General features: G+C 35.4%; 1 protein-coding gene and 1 long non-coding RNA gene across 4 annotated transcripts in view; one reads left to right on the forward strand and one right to left on the reverse strand.

Annotated features, from left to right (window-relative positions):
• The window catches only part of LOC107051845, a 101,083-nt gene that overhangs the window by 65,726 nt on the left and 17,236 nt on the right, over positions 1-18,121 (forward strand). Inside the window, exons 8-14 of the long non-coding RNA XR_006930916.1 lie at positions 3,962-5,251; positions 8,768-8,818; positions 10,453-10,551; positions 10,788-10,874; positions 15,308-15,479; positions 15,731-15,972; positions 16,060-17,861. This is a non-coding gene — a long non-coding RNA (uncharacterized LOC107051845). The remainder of the gene's footprint in view (positions 1-3,961; positions 5,252-8,767; positions 8,819-10,452; positions 10,552-10,787; positions 10,875-15,307; positions 15,480-15,730; positions 15,973-16,059; positions 17,862-18,121) is intronic.
• The window catches only part of LOC107051846 (insulin receptor substrate 1), a 292,419-nt gene that overhangs the window by 1,422 nt on the left and 272,876 nt on the right, over positions 1-18,121 (reverse strand). For 2 of the 3 annotated variants that reach the window (XR_006930913.1, XR_006930912.1), the window contains 5 exons: positions 17,741-17,791; positions 17,012-17,258; positions 16,134-16,262; positions 14,215-14,388; positions 10,805-10,867 (listed from right to left, as the gene is read on the reverse strand). The gene's annotated coding sequence lies outside the window, so the exon portion shown is untranslated. Of the gene's footprint in view, positions 1-10,804; positions 10,868-14,214; positions 14,389-16,133; positions 16,263-17,011; positions 17,880-18,121 lie in introns of all 3 variants that reach the window. The other variant, XR_006930914.1, reaches the window with a different exon arrangement.

Consider the following 18,121-nt stretch of genomic DNA (forward strand, 5'->3'; position numbering starts at 1 on the left):
ATTTTCTATAGTGTGTATTACTAAAAAAAGTCAATGAGGCTCAGGGAGAAGCAATAGGAGAGGCTTTTAATACACTTCATTTTCTGCTTTAAATTGTAATTCACATAAGTAATGAGTATTTTCCAACCAGAATGGTGGGAATGTTGCCTAGTGTTACTAACTAACACGTATTCCGTTCCTTAAGCCCACCCACCACATAGAAGCTAATTGCAAGGATTAGAATACACCAACACACTTAAGCTCCACTCCTGTGGGTTTGGGGAGAAACAACACATTTCAACATTCCAGCTACAGTTCCCCTGGCAACGTACATAACAACAACTCTCTAAAAACTGTGGGTTTCTGTTTTCTTAACCCTTAGAACATTGACTGAATGAATACTTCCTTGAGGAAACAGTTCAGTCAACCACATATAGTCAAACACTCTTGAATCCATCAGTCCTTTTCTCCTTAAAAAAAAAAACCAACAAAACAAAAGCAGTTGAATTCCATGTCAAACTGATCTCCTCCCCTAGCATTAAAGAGTTTAACTCCAACAAATGTGCATACCATTAGCAAACCTCCCATAGAAGTCTGCATGAAAAAAGACTTTAAAAAATCCCAAAATATCAATATTTAAGATTACTGTAAAGTTCCTAGGCATCAAAGGACACACAGAAAAATACACAATGAATTTTACAAAGCACATAAATACTCTTAAGAGATGAAACAAAACAAAATTAGCATTTATGTATAGAACATAATATTTTCCTATCAGTTATTATAACAATGATAATGCCTATAGCAACTTTATGATTCCTCTGAGAATTTCAAATGCTTCATAAATATTAACTAATACCTTGAAATAATATATACACCATTGTTGTGAAATACATGAGATCTGCTCCAGAATTTGTTCCACTGCTCAATGAACTAGAATCTCTTGTGATGGTATCACATCTGCTTCTTAGCAGTGGCTGTTCCTATCACATAAAGGAACCATCAGCTAAATGCATATGCTGGGTGTCGGAAGTCACCAGACCTCACCTGAACCTCACAAAGAGCTGCTGTAGATTTTGGGTTGTCAATAGCAGGCAGAATTAATGAATGCACATGGCCATAGTTCTTAGTGGCCGCAAGCACCACTGGTATTTTGTAGTTTATTTAAGCTAATGGTCTGATATCCCTAGTATTTTCCTCAGAAGTCTGCATTTATGAAAGCATTTAAGAGTGATATCTCCTGGAAAATTATAGGCTGGAGTGAGGGGAAGTGGTGGCAGTGGTACAGCAGTTTTCTAAAGAGAGCCAACCTTGCTTCCTCAGCATGCAAGAATTGACCTGATGAGGCTCTTAGAGAGCAAGAGAAGGCATCCACCTATATCAAACATATGACTATTCTCAGTGCATTGGTGCACGCTTACTTACACAAAGGAAGGGTTGAAGGCTGCAAAACTAAATCATGATCAAAAAGATGTCAGTGCACTTTGAAGCAATTACCTTTCATAACCTGGATTTTCTCCCTTTTTCTCTCCATAAGCTTTATTTTTTTTTTTCCTCTTAAAAGGAGTCAATGTGATGTTCTCTTAGATCTTCCATCCCATGATAAAAGCCACTGCCTCATTTTGTAGCTTTGAACAGATACAAGAAAGAATAAGTACACCTGCAAAATTGTTTAAAGTTCTTTAGCCAGAAACTTCTAATGCTCCATCACTATACCATTGCTTTCCATTCATGGAGAGAGTATTCGCTTGCTGCTTTGCAGCAGCTCCTACATAAATCACTGGGAAGCAGACTTTCCCCCCGCTCCATCCTCAGGCTTAGTACACAACAGTTTGCTAAAGATTATGCAGCATCCTTACTAACGTGTGGTTGCCAGGGCATCCTTGTTCCCTAGCCAACTACTGTACTAAGGCTTCACTGGCAACCATCCAGCTGTGTTTTACTGAGGAGCCTCTGCAGCAGTCAAGGGCATGTTTTCACAATTTACTGGAGAAGTCAGTCTGTTTGTTTCTTTTCTCCTAAAGACCCTAAGCATTTGAGAAGGCAGAAACTTTTTGCAGATGACTGTAAGACAGTGGATGTCTCTTCTCCCTTTTATCTGCAAAAAACAAAAATAAAAATAATTCTTGCTGCAGTGGGCTTGGGTTTTGCATTAACCCAGCCATTATGGACCCTAGATGTATCAGTGTGGCAGTGTCAGGGCCAGCACAGGCACAGAGCCACACTGACATGGCAATACCTTCCACAGCTATGCTGGTAACTGTTTAGATTTGTTCTGTGCAATGTGGAGTTACTCTCTTGGTTGGAAGGGGAAAGGGCATCCTAGCATGTGTTGCTGTTCATAGATACCTCATCCCTCTCAAGATTTTAGAGCATCACTGCAATGCAAATCTCAGCTAACGTTGTTTTTAATTTCAAGTTTTCTTGTGCAAATGGCATGTAAGATGGAATGAGTAAGATGATGCTATCTAGTGATGAAAGAAGGCTTAATTGCAATTTAATTGTGTTGGTGGCACCCAGCGTTATTATGTCAGGGCCAATTCCAGGCTGCATTTCTGCTAGATGGCTTGAACAGCCTTCGGTTACAGCTGACTGCAGGCTCCATGGTGCCAGCATCAGGCACAAACTGTTGCCATTGCAATAGCACGTGTCCCTAGAGAGCCCCAGGCCAGCACATGGGCTGAAGCAGTCAGAGGGAGGGTCACAGCAAGAGAACAGCTTGACCAATCTATATTGCTTTTGCTATGGGTCTTCTGTTGACTAAAGCCTCCAGGCTGTTACTGCTATTGAATTTCTCAGTACCAGGAGACTTAATGATGTGCACTTGTATCCATAGCACTCTTTCATGGTGAATTTATAGTACCATTCATGCAATAAGGGCAAGATAAAGAAAGTGGTGTGTGAGATATAATATTTACAGGGTATTCTATTCCTCCTTTCCCCAAAGAAGGAAAGGGGATATCGAAAGAAAAGATGCCATATGAATTCTAGAGCAACTGCAGGCCTTATCTTGATATTACCTGAGAAGTCTTGATCATCAGTATTCAGATCTCAGTGTTGCACCTATAGCTTTAGCTTTTCAAACCTCGGGGGGTGGGGAACAAACTGGCAAACAAGAATTTGACTTTTATTCAGTGTATGAAAGAGGAGTGTGTAGCTCCCCATGTAGTCCCACAGGACATGCAGAATTCAGTTTCTTGCTCTGCACAACCTTTCACTGGAGGACTGTGAAGGAAGCAAAAGTATCTGTGATATTAATTACAGATTAGAAAATGCCCCTTTAGCAGGATGTTTCCAAATAAACATATTTTATTTCCAAAGTGATGGAAAGAGCTGTATTTCTCAATTTAGCTAGAGAAAAGGGGATTAAGAAGGCAACTTCGTTGGGTTAAAATGGGTTTCAAAAATGAAACAAAAAGTATTTTCCTTCAGTGCCAACAAAGGTCCAAACTAAGGAATAACCATGTTTGCTCAATCTAAGGAAAAAATAACAGACATTTAGCTAGACTGTTGTCTCACTTACTTAATACGGTGAGATATTTGAAAAACTGGTAGCAATTTTCATGAAACAAATAAAAATTTTCAGTATTTTGTCAAAAAATGTGAAAATATTACATGCACTATAACAGCTCAGTGGAACCAATAATAATAGCACCAAGTTTTGCCAAAAGAAAGACAGTTAAAACTGAGACTTAATGTTTTTTAGACTGTAACTAAATCTAAAACGTTTTGACCAAGTTGATTTTGTATAGACCTTGTAAGATTAGCAAAAAGCATCAGAGGTATATTAAAAGGGTATCTGGAAAGACCCGCCTAACTTATGTTGTTGCTAGTGAAAAGTAACACAAATGATTCAAAATGTACAAATTCTGTTATCCCACCTGGTATATATAAATGTTGTCTATGTATGATTTTTTGGAAATATTGTTGTCATGGTTACCATTCAGCTGTCTTTATGCTTTAATATGCCCTATCTTCTAAGGTTGAGGTTCAATTCAAGTTCATAGCAAGCAAGTCAACTGACGTTTTCATTTGTGAGCTCTAATATAATGTGCATCATTTGCTGAGAGGAAACTTGAAAAACTTGTGGCATGATTCTATGAGATGTCAAGCACCTTCAGATGCAGCAGAAGCCAGTGCCCTGTATGGCGTGTCTGAGTCATGAATAGTGTGCCAGTAACAGTAAGTAACAGTCTTATTTTGAAAAGCCATACACCTGTTTCTGTTGATATGAGGACAGTTTCTGTACTCCTACAGGCTGAACCTACCACCAGCAGCCACTAAATGAACAATGTGTTTGTCTCTCTGCATCATTTGTTTGTCTGAATATATAGGAAAGCTTAAGTCTGTAATGTTGGCAAACATAAACTTAATTCCTATGTGTAACATGAAATAATCCCATACTTCTAATTCATTGAAATGGAAAAATAATTTTCCATTTCCTTTTCTAAATTTCCTCATTTTTAAGTGGAGGTAGGAGGAATGAAAGAGTACTTAAAATGATGACAAGTATTTTGCCTTTTATAGGTCATTGCAGCCTTGAGGTTCAAACCATAAACACCGAGACTTATCAATAAACTCCAAAATGCCTAGCCAGGGTAATTGAGCTTCAGGTAACTCAGTGTAGTGTTCACATTGTCTTCTGCAGGTATACAGATATATCCAAACAGTCAAGTGGATATGTTTAACTACTTTTTTGCTATTCTACAGAAACAGATGGTCCTGCTCTTCCAAGTAGCCTCTTTACCTTATTAGCCTAAAGCAAATCCTTTTTACTGACTCCAACAAGCCACCTGGAACTGCCAGGAACGGCTCTTTCCTTCCCTTCCCTTTTCCTGATTTAGCTTTAGCTCAGGAAAGGAGGTGTTGCTCTGTTCGGGGTTTTTTTGTTGTTGTTTTTTGTTTTTGTAATTTTGTTGTTGTTGTTTTTTGTAGTGCAGTGCACAGAAGTGGAGCTTGCTTCTAAGGACCAGAAATGTTGTGGTAAAGTTTCAATATAGCCAACTTCTCTATGAGCATACCCACATAATTTAAATTAAATATACTTTCTCTTCCTTTCCTCTCCAGTATGAAAAATGGGAAGGGAAAGGGCAGGGAAAAAGTTCTAGATGAGTGTCTCATTGTTTTCTATGTCCATCTCTTACAGTCTGTTTCCTTTCAGTATTGCTAGTTCTCGACTCGTTCCTGTTGTCACAAAGGAAGATACAAACAAGTTAACGTCACACACTGCATACCTCACGTCAGATCTTCAGGACTCACTTTCTCTGTGGAAGTAAGTGCTCAAAGAATTTGGTTTCTTTGCCTCTTAACTGCTTGGTTGCTAGTTTCTTTAGTTTGCTTTGCTTCCTTAATGAAACTGTCCTTGGGCACAGCCCAAGAGGGGTGGCCTAGAAGCACCTACTTTCAGGTAGTCTCTACTCATGGACACATCTCACAAGCAGGTAAGGTATGCTTATTAAAAAAAAAATTATTGTCCTTTCCAACTGCTCCAGAAAATTCCTGAGGTACCAACTTAATCAAAAAGGGAAAAAATGAAAGTGTAAAATACAAAACCCAGCATAAATAGCAGAATGGTAGAAGTAGGTCAACAACATTCATTTGTGTGAATATACACATGATCACCATGTGCCTATGGGCATGTACGCAGTAGTGTGCATGTATCACAACTGCGATGCTAATGTTACAGAGACATTATCAAAATAATTAAAATTATCATGGGCCTCAGAAAAGCACGTACACACAGACACCAACTACACGTTATTTATACATTCATCTTTTGGAGACCCATTAAAACACATGAATGGTGTCGATGCATGTGTTTGTCCAGAAGCTCTCAACAGTGCTCTTTTTTTTTTTTAATCAGATACCTCAAAATTATTTCATGACTTGTTTTCTCAGTATGTGTTCTTTATGGCTTTTTACTTATTTTTATAATATGTGGGCCAGTAAATATGAGCTTTATCTCCAAAACTCTAGAGTTAACCATCGTCAGAGACACGAATGATTTGTAAGCAAATGGGACTGAAAGAGGCCTCTTTGGCCCCCATTTTCAATTCCATTGTATGTTCAGATGAGTGGAAAATGTTTGCTGCTAACCTCAATGCAGAGCTTCCAGTTCACTGCACAAGTGATACACTTCCATAGACCTGATGACGTGGTCTGTGATCTATGAAAAGAGGAAGAGAGCACTGAGATGAACTCCAGATGCACCTATTTGTTATGCTGTGGTATCTTGAGGCCTGGCACCATGCAAAATTGCATTTCGTAAGTCACTTTCTAGGCCATAGCATGAGACAGTAGCAGTGACATCGTTAAGCAGACTGTCTTTGCAGAGAAAGGGTCACCTGCTTTCACAGTTTGTTAAACACTGAACTGAGCAGGAAGCTGTCTGGCATTGCAGGATAAGCCTTCTCCTCTAGAAAGTAAGTATGAAACAGAGATGACTGAGAATATTTTTATCACGCGCCCATGCTTTTAAACAGGTTATTAGCACAGCCACAGCAGGGGGCAAAAGAAATGAATACTTGATTTGTTCATTAAAATCAAATACTTATTTACAGCTTAGGTGATTAAACTCTGCATTTGGAAAGAAAAAAAAAACAACAAAAAACACCTTCACTCTGTCTGCTTGATGTTAAATAGTAGAACAGCACAGAAGTGAAAATACCCTGAAGTCCTATATCATATGCATTATCTTCACTGGTGAAGTGAGTGAGTGAGTGGAGAGGTGTGAAATTCCAGCAGAGAGAAACATGCTGTTTTAAGAGGAAGTGCTGACATGCAAGCTACAATTAGACAAAAAATGACTGCTGACATTTAGAAATCATTACAGAGAGGAAATTGTGAGTGTAATTATGTCATCATTGACACTGTTCAAGTGTGCTGATGCATTTTTGCTGATCAAAATCAAGTGTTTATATTTGTAAATAGAATGTACTTAGCAACTCTATCAATGGAAATGTTCTAGCCAAGAACTAAGGAAAATGTAGCCAAGTCACTTTGACAGAAACTTCTATTTTACTTTTGCTTGATTTTTCAGTATTTTGCTTTCAGAATCTTTCCTTGCTAACAAGATCATTTCTTGTTATTTATTAATTTGCGTGAACGTTGTCTAGGTTTTGCTTGTAAGTAAGTTGTTTGGTAGTGTTTTATTTTGTATTGTCTTTTTCCAGAATAGAGCAGTAGGAGTGTAAGTAAAGGTGTAACTTCCCAATATGTAATTTACATGCAGCAATGGTAAACAGTAGCTGACTACAGGATATAAAAGAATATTAAGAATGTACCAGCCATGCCAGTCTTTTAGCTTCAAAAATCTGTTGCTTGAGGACTTCACAGACTGCTCAAAAACAGTAGAATAATGAAGTCTTTCTGACTGGCTTTAGAAATAGTCTGCTACTGAAGTCAGTACAAATGGAAACATGGTGTCAGCAGGTGGTAAAATATGTAAATGTTATCATTTACTTTGAGGAGTTTGTTGACTGTGCTAATACTGAAGTCTTGGCGCTGCATTATTTATCACAGTTCTGCTTTAAGCACTGTCAAAAATCCTTTACCTATGACATATTATCACTCAATGACAGAGAAGAACGACCAATCTATGATACGTACAAATGCTCAGTTCAAAATGAAAAAAAATATGTGAAAATGTGTATATAATTGATTCCCAAAACATGTTTTTATCTTAGAGGTCTGGGAGATTATGTACAAATACATTTTATAAATGTGAAAGCAGAAGTGTTTACAAAGGTTCTTGAGGGGAGTAAGAAAAGGTCTTGGCTTCTGAAATAAAATGTCCACAGCACAACCTGTCCACAAATGGTAGTCCTCCTGAGGATGGCACTTTGTTCACACTATTCTGGAACATGTTTATGTCAAGATTTAAGAAAAAGACTGAAAGCGTGAACAAAGGACACTTAATGAGGCACTCCATTTTATGAGCGCATTATTTTTGAAGGGTATAGCACAAATACAAACATGAATATTGAATGTCAGCTATCCTAGTTAAAACTAACTGTTCATCAGCCTTTGTATGCTCAGTTCTAAAATTCCCGTTGTTATTTCTCTGTTAATTTTACAAGAAATGTAAGCATTGGCTTGTCTTCACTTTTCCCTCTCTATTTTTTTCCTTTCTTCATTGACTTTTCCCCTTGGGAATGGAGTTCTTTACAATTCACCTATTATTTTGCTGGCTGTCATCCTGCAGCCAGCTGTGGGTTTTGTTTTGTTTTGTTTTATTGTTGCTGTTTTTTGTTTTGTGGGTTTGTTGTTTCTCTTTTGACATAGGGTCCATCAGTTTCCATCAGTGTCCTTGTTTCCATTGTTGTATATCCATTGTGAATAATTATCCATCAGGTTGTCTTTTCTCCATACCATACTAAGGCAGGGGATTTACCAACACACCCAAACAACAGTAACAGAAATGGGTATTTCCTGTTATTAGTAAAATGTAGTATAATATGAATAATTATTCCATGATCCTTTCTAGTCTTAAAGGCTTCAGTTGTGACTGCAACAAAGATAGACTGTCATATAGACTGCCATAGATGATACTGTTGGTCAGTCTCAAAATCTTTTCAAATCTTTCAATTCCATGAATTGAAAGAAATATGCTATTTCTGCTGTATAGTGTGTGAAACGATCTTATGACCAAAGTGTACATGAAAACGTGCAGCAACAAATCTGGAGACCAAGCTGGATAAAATAAGAACAGTTTAAATGGAATAATATGGTTTATCAAGTAAATACTTTCATATGTGAAAGAAATCCATTCTCTTCCCCCACAATCAAGCTTCATCCTGAAGTTCAGCAGAACAACGAACAACAACAACAACAAAAAATGGTAAGAGTAGAAAAGATGCTATTCAAATTTTATTCTTAAAACATTTTTGCTTTTAAAAGTATTGTTAATTTGCATTATTTGCTCGGGTTTCATTTGTTAATTTTTAATTGGTATATCTGTGAAATCAGTTGTGCTATATGTAAACCTGAATTACATTGTTTGTTGGGATACCTCTATGGATGCTTTGCAATGTCTCAAATCAAAGAAATGTTTTTAGAGTTAATCAGAGCTGATGACACTGAATATAATACATTGTCAGAGCATTTTGATAATACTGAAATAATTAATTACAACCTTTTAAGCAAAGAGTTTTAAACAATTAAAAAAAAATAGAGCAGGATGAGGATTTAATATGATTTTAGTACTACTTCTTGCAGCAATTGCTTCTGGTTAAATAATTTGTATAAATTATGCAAGCATTCATAAACTAAAGGTTTATATCCATCACAACAGCATGGCAGGTTTAGATTTACAGACACAAATCCACGAGAGATGGTACAGTTCCAACCTTCAGTTGGCAAAAGCAGCACTTGGACTGAAACAGATCAGGAGGCTTGGATGTTTTAATGCCAGGGTATTTGTAAACCTGGTAGGTTCACCATGCTCAGTTCATGTGAGTCACTGTTGATAGACTTAAGATGTCGAACCAATTTATGCCAACTAAATGCCTGGCTTCTCTTACTGTAGACATTGGCACCTCTGCTGAAAGTGGTCCTACTAGAGAGACTGAAAGAACTACATGTCAGCCTTAAGGGCTGGCACTGGTAGGGCCTCGGGTCCAGTGTAGAGCATGTCCTGCAGACAGATATGAAGTGGCAAGTGAGTGTGCTATTAGATAAGAGCTCCGAGAAGGACCAAACATGTAGAAAGTAAGTACAAGTGAAAAGGCAAGACTGAATAACTGAAGATAATTAAAGTAGAGAAGAGATGACAGAGATAAGAGTCTGCACACAAATAAATAGACTCCTAAATTCCATCTCCATATGCTTGGAGGATAATGAGAGAAGTGATTGATAGTAAAATAACTGACAGCAAGAAGAACTCATACTGGACATTAGGAAAAATTTTCTAATGCTAAGAGCCATGATAGACTCATCTTGCTCTTTGGGAAGCTATGGTGCTCCTTTACTGAGGTTTAAATACAGGCTGGGCTGGCATCAATCAGAAATGAGGTAGATATGTCAGGACTGCCCCAGCATAGGCATTAAATGACCACTTATACTGACAGCATCTTAAGCTTTTTAGGATACAGAAAATACTTCAAACTCCTGCTCATCTAGAAGTGCTTGCAAGGATTGGCATTCAGTAATCCCAGGGTACTCTGCACCCCAGGAAGAGACAGTGCTTCTGCTACCTCTGTCCTGCTGAGGCCATACACAGCTTCCTAATGAGTATGCTAAATCAAAGTACTTTCCTGTACAGTGTGCTGCTGATAATGGTGTGATACGTATGCCCAGTGTATGGCTCTGGATTGTATTACTGAAGGAAGGCTACAGTACTGACCTTTTAAGCACTTAAATTCTAATTGTCCTTAGACCTTACCCAACTTGTGTGAACAAAAACTTAGAAATGTCAAAAGGTTATCTTTTCATTGGCTTCAGTAATGTCTTCCAAAAATCTGAAATATTTTCCAGCTGCATGTGGGGTGAGAGATTTAGATTGCCTCTCCTTACAGTGACATAAATTACAAGTGATGTCACGCAAAGATGTGGACAACGGCAAAGCTGCTGTAGGTGAGTGAGCTTCTTTAGAACACGTTCACCACTGGTAAAGGGATGGGACACACAAGACCTTTTACAGACCCAGTTCTGGTTGTCTTGAAAAGTTCTTTCCCTTTCCAGTTTACACTGAAGAAAGGAACAGTGCACCCTTCTAATATGCCACTTCAGACATGAAAGTTTGTATAGTGCTTCAGTGTGATTCTGGAGGCTGATTTATGTTCTATGTCTTGTGTCTATTTTAATACCAGGCTCTTGCTTACCCTACCTTGAAACACCGAGCAAATTCCCACCAGAGTCACATTAAATTGGCAGTTCCTCTTGGGCAGCCCTAAGGAGTAAGTGAAATTTGAAATTATGAAAGGAAAGACAAATAAATAAGGTCTCAAAATAAAGAAATCTTATGTATTCTATATTCTATATATATCTATATTCTACATATATATCTATATACTATATTTTATATATATATCTATTCTATATATATATATTCTATATTTGATATCTATATATTTTATATTCTACTTACATCTATGTTCTATATATGTAGAATATAGATATATATATGTAGAATATAGAATATAGATATATGTGTAGTATATAGAATACAATATATATACATATAGAATATAAAATATATATATTGAATATAGAATATATATATATGTAGAATATAGACTACATATATATGTAGAATATAGATATATAGAATATAGATATATATGTAGAATATATATATAAAATATAGAATATATGTAGAATATAGAATATAGATATATATATTCTATATATTCTATATATATTTATATATTCTATATTCTACATATCTAAATATTCTATATCTATATATTCTATATTCTACATATATGTATTCTATATTCTACATTCTACATATATGTAGATACATAGATATGTAGATACATATACATATATGTAGAATATAGATATATATGTAGAATATAGAATATATAAACTATAGATATATGTATGTAGAATATAGATATATGTAGAATGTAGAATATATATATATAGAATATAGAATATCTCTATATTCTATATTCTACATATATCTATATTCTTTATTTTACATAGATATATATTCTATATTCTTTATTTATATTCTACATTCTATATATATATTCTATATTCTATATATATTTATATATATTCTATATCCTACATATATCTATATTGTATATCTTATATATATTTCTATATTCTATATATATCTATATTCTACAGATATCTATTCTACATATATATTCTACATACATATATGTAGAATATAGTATATAGATATCTGTAGAATATAGATATATATAGAATATATGTAGAATATTGAACACATATATGTAGGATATAGAATATAGATATATTCTATATATATTTATTTATTCTATATTCTACATTTCTATATATTCTATATTCTACATATATATATCTATATTCTACATATATATAACTATATTTTATATTCTACATATATGTATGTAGAATATATATATAGAATAGATATATGTAGAATATAGAATATATAGAATATAGTATATAGATATATGTAGAATATAGATATATATATAGAATATATATGGAATATTGAATATATATATGTAGAATATATATATAGAATATTGAATACATATATGTAGAATATATAGATATATTCTATATATATTTATATATTCTACATATATATGTATTCTATATTCTATACATATATGTGTTCTATATTCTACATATCTGTATTCTATATTCTACATAAATCTATTCTATATATATTCTATATTCTATGTTCTCTCTATATCTATATCTATATATTCTACATATATATATCTACATTCTATATTCTGCATATGTGTAGAATATAGAATGTAGATATATATGTAGAATATAGAATATATAGATATAGAATATAGACATATGCATGTAGATTATACATATATATAGAGAGAGAGAGAATATATATGGAATATTGAATATATATATGTAGAATATAGATATATAGAATATAGAACATAGATACATGTAGAATATAGAATATATTTCTATATTCTATATTCTACATATATATTCTGTATTCTACATATATATCTATTCTTTATTCTATACATATATGTATTCTATATTCTACACATATCTATATTTTACATATATCTGTATTCTATATATATATATTCTATATTCTACATATATTTGTCCATAGAATATAGAATATAGAATGTAGATATATATATGTAGAATATAGAATATAGTTATATAAATAGAATATAGATACATATATAGAATATAGAATACATATATGTAGAATATAGAATATATCTATATAGAATATATATATGTAGAATATAGAATATATATATATAGGCATATTCTATGTATATTTATATATTCTATATTCTACATATATGTATTCTATATTCAATATATATATTTTATATTCTCTCTCTATATTCTATATACTACATATATATCTATATTCTATATTCTACATATATATCTCTATATTCTATATTCTACATATATCTATATTCTTTATTTTACATAGATATATATTCTATATTCTTTATTTATATTCTACATTCTATATATATATATTCTATATTCTACATATATTCTATATATATTCTATATTCTACATATATATCTATAGTCTATATTCTATATATATCTATATATTCTATATTCTACATATATATATTCTATATTCTAGATACTTATATATCTATAGTCTATATTTTACATATATGCATTCTATATTCCATATATATGCATTCTATATTCCATATATTCTACATATATATGTATATACATATATATATATACACACACATATATACATATGCACACTCGTATATATATATATATATATCAGTATTTCAAATACAGAGTTGAAGAAAGTTCATTGATAATGTAAAGAATTCACCTGCATCTTTTTCTCTTAAGAGAATGCCTAACTTCTTGCTGAGAAGTCTCCTCACAGGAAAGATCCACCACCCCTACAGTGTTACTGGCAGGGTGATGCAGTGCTGTAGTTCACCACAGCCAAACATCTCTGCCTTTGACAGCCTAATTTCAGCAGTCATTTTGTACAGGAGGTTTTAGAAAATCTTTTTAAAACAGTGTAAAATAAGTAGGAGTATGCCATAGGTACATAGCTTGATTCTGGAAGGTAACTTACAAGCCCTGCAGCTGAAGTTTTCAAAATATGCTTTCAAAATAAGAAATTCTCACTAAATGCTTCTTGAAAGAGTAAACAACCAAAGCTGCTTTGAGCTTTGCTTTGTGCTTCATTTGCAGTAAGGTTATCTGACCCAGCGTCACACCTCCTAGCCTCTAACTCTGTAACAGGTCACTATAGCATAGTGTTACATGCTATAACCTTGTCCTGCCAGTCATGCTTAATGTGGTTACAGCTTGATTTCTTGTGGCGTGCTGGGATTCCGGGCCAAATTTCATTGCTAACAGGGGAAGAAGTCAGCCTGAAAAACAGTATTTCCAGTGCAAGAAAAGGAAGACAGAGTTGCTTTTCATGTTTGTATATATATATATATATATATATATATATATATATATATATATATATACACACACACACACACACACACGTGTGTGTATATATATGCATGTGTGTTTATTCTTGCAACGTGAAGGCTCCTTTATGTTATATTTAAGACTTACCGTATTTTGAGAGTAAAGCAACCATTCCCCTTGTCAGAGAGCTGCAACTCAGGCAGTCAGCTTAGTATGGGAGAGCCAACTGAGCCATTTGAGATGTGTGATTTTTCAGCTGCACAGCATCCCATTCATCATATGCTTCAGAAATGTAATGTGTAACACTGGGAAAAACAGAAGCTGCAAAAAAAAAAAAAATTAAAAAAATCAATTAGCAAAAAACCCCATATATGAAAAAAAAATGAATATATCCACTACATGTTGGCATTTTAAGTTCCTAAAGGTGTTCCCCTGCCTCCTTTAGGGTGATTGCAGAGCTAGAACATTCTTTATATTAGGATGAGAGGACAGGAGTTCTCTAGTCTCCTAAGGAGGCAGTGATAATTCTGCAGGACACTGTGGGATTCAAAGTGTACAAGGTAGCACTAAACACAAAGTGTGCTTTATATCCTTATCCCCACACCCTTGCCCCACCAAAAATCTCAGATATGACAAGCCTCAATCTTAGGAAAGAGCTTGTATAGTTTGCAAATAGTTTCCATCCTGAAAGAAGACGCACTCAACAGAATTTAAACAATGCACGTTGCAATCTCAGTTACAGTGGCATAAATTAGGATCAATTCCACTGAGGTCAGCACAGTTATGTCAGTATGAGATCCGCAGTCTGAAGCCAATTAAAACCAAAGGAGTTAATTCTCCTCTACTTCACAATAACTCAGAGCAGAATGCAGCCCCTGGCTTTCAGTGGAACTCAGCCCATGTGGTGGGCCAAACCTGTCTTTGAATTTCAAGAGAATAGATGTTGAGGAACTGATTTTATAGGAATTTTTCCTAATTACAGTAGTGCAACTTTTGGCCCAGAGACTATTTAGTATCCATTGAGCAGCAGCCAGCAGTTGAGATCTCATCGTGCTTTGGCCAAAGTGGAGTGGAACAGTCAGAGTACAGCCTGCAAAAGCATTTCTTTGGGATTTGGGGGTACTGCAGGTCAGGCCTATTTTTTTCACAATTATTTCTCACACAGATGAGAGCAGTAATTCCAGAAATAAAGAGGACACGTGGAATGCACTCATCTACCTAGTTCCTCTCCCACCCACAGGAATATTTTTTGACTTGTTAACTACTGGAACTCGATCCTCATGTAATACAGAAAAAGTGTAACAGTGATACCAACGACCTTAGTAAAGTGCAAGCTGTGAATAGCCCTGAAGAAGTTGAGCAGCCTGAAAAGAGAAAACTGTTGGTATGCCAGCTGCTTACTTCCAATGCAGGTGAATAGCTTTTAGAAATATTTAAACAAGTTGGAGTATACCCTACTTCAATCTTCATTAATGAGAAAAGACAGAAGAAAGGCAGTAAATCAGAAGAGCAATAACTTCATATACTAACATTTATCAAAGATTATTCCTTGAAAGCCTTCTCAAGAGTCACTATAGAATGAGTACTCCTCGAGTTTCCTCCTTGACTGAATATACATGAATTTCCACTGCATGCCTCCTAAAACTAGACCATATCTTTCCAGACAGGAGGAAGAAGTACATGGAGCATCCTGCCTTGTGTCTGAGAAACTTCAGTACTGCCTGGGTGTCACTAGCATTACTTAGCACATTTTTTGTCCTCCCCGTGCCTCTCCCCCCCAGGGGTCATTTTCTGATTACTCAGTGTGAGCAGCACCAAGGAAGTCTGCAGGACTGCTCTTCAATCTTTATCAATCTACACTTCTCAGACTACAACTTCATCATAATTTACAGCTATTCTTATGAGGTCATCCCAGCTCTTTGAATGTTCAAAACCAGCAACCACAAAATTAAGAAAACTAAGTTTTTCATTCTTTTTGTCTATTCATTCTAGCTAACAGCTACAGAAACACTGGAGCAAGGCATACAGTTTACATTAACACTCAGGGAGGAAGAAGGCTGACTTACTTGAAGGAGAGGAGAAAACAGCATCAGCTGAAGGATCTGGGGACTGTCCGCCACCTCTTCTGCCAGATGGGTGAAAGCTGTGTCCTTCCTGCAGTGGCTCCACACGGCTGGGTTCTCGCCCTTAAAGCACTAATTATGAGGGAGAAATGTAGCTGTATACAATCAATTCCCTATTAAACATCCTCTCCTGTTATTTAATGTTGAACTGATGCAGAGCTTAATGACTCATTGCTTTCTGACAAATAATAAATCTACCACACAGAGGCATTTCAGAGGCACTGGGACTCCTCCTGAATTTGAATGGAATCTAACAAATAGATCCAGATGAAACAATGCAGAGAAAGAAAAATGAAATGTCAAAACACTTCATTTTAGTATTTTCAAAATGGAGCATTTAATTCTAGAACTGCCAAAACACTTCAATTTCAAAACAAAGACTTTTAGCTGTCCATTTTAAATTTGGCCTAGATTTAAAAAGAAAAAAGCTTTAAAATGTGTGAAATGGCCCAAGACCAAAAATAAAGCTGTTCTTTGAAGCTGAACAAAAAAGATACTTTTCCTGATGATAATTATTTTTTGTTTTGCCAACATTTTTTTTTTTTAATCTAGATTTGACCAAAACCAAAATACAATTCTCAAAAAAATAAATAATTGTTAGAACAATTGACCAAGGTTCCATGCATTATGAAGCTCCAGCTCTAGGTAACCCAGTGTCAGTACACCTCTTGGAGTTTAAACAGACTAATCAGACCCATTGCTTTCCAAATGCTGTTAGAGCTTATTAATTTATTTTAAATTGGAATAGCTCAAGGGAATTCTTGTTGTAATGGCAAGATAACAGAGGTTCCATCTGATAACTCCCACTCAGAAGTACTTACCTAGTTTTGCAAATGGTAGGGTTAGGTGCTTCAGGACATCTCTGCTTTCTGTGGTGTTGCATTGGAATGAGAATCCTCCTTCACCTGATCCTGGAGTCCTGGCTCGCCCGAGCATCCATGCTGCCCCAGCCTGCCTGTGCATGAGCCCTAAGTCTTGCACGTGGAGAAGAGGGAGAAATCAGCTCACATCCAGATTCTCCTTCAGCCATTTGGCCACATAAACTCCTGTCCCTACTTGAACGCAGTCCTATAAAGCAACAAAGATGTGGCACTTGTGAGTCTGGTAACAAAGAGCATGGAAATGAAGCACCAAACTGCCATCCTCCCAAGAGGTGCAGCAGCAGCACTCCACATTGGTACTTTCAGCCAGAAATATTTGGCTTGCAGGTGTTTGGCTTTCTGATGAATAGCCCTGATTTTCTACAGAAAGCAGATACTTTTTTCTGGAAAAAATATTCTCACAAAATCCAATTTTCCCTTTAAAGAACAGATGGCAATGGAAAATTTTTAACCTATAAGATGAAGCAACATGTGTGATTTTTCTTCTCCCCAGAAGTTCTTTTCTGCATATCTATTGACTTGCCTTACTACAGAAAATTGCACTAAATCTTGCTGGCTCTGATCCTAAAACTTGCCCACTTTCCCAAGCTCTATCAACAGAGTTATTAAAGAAAGATGTTTCCTCACTGTTTCTCATTTTCTGAGCTCATTACAGGAAGGACAACATACCTCTGTACTACATGTCACTGGATATGATGGCCACGGTCCTGTGCCAGCCAGCTGAAAAAAAAGGCTGCTCATAAGAACCCGCAGAAACAAAGGACACCGAACAGGTCACCAGGAAAGAGCAGTTACGTCTAGTACCTATCTGAGAAGCATAAAATCATCAGCAAAAGTTTAGTTACCAACAAACGTGTGCAGGCTTCCTAGAAGGCTTTTTCTTATCTGCTTCCAAAAGAAAAAGCAAAGACAACTGCAAAACCAATTCATCCATGTTCTGAATTTGTTATGATTCCATCAGCAAAAGAAAGAAAATCCAGGGTCAGAGATCACCGCCTCCGCACTTCTATCACAACGGGTTACCATCCTTAATTTTACCTAACTGTGTCA

The sequence above is a fragment of the Gallus gallus genome, chromosome 9, assembly GCF_016699485.2.
Source record: "Gallus gallus isolate bGalGal1 chromosome 9, bGalGal1.mat.broiler.GRCg7b, whole genome shotgun sequence".
NCBI lineage: Eukaryota > Metazoa > Chordata > Aves > Galliformes > Phasianidae > Gallus > Gallus gallus.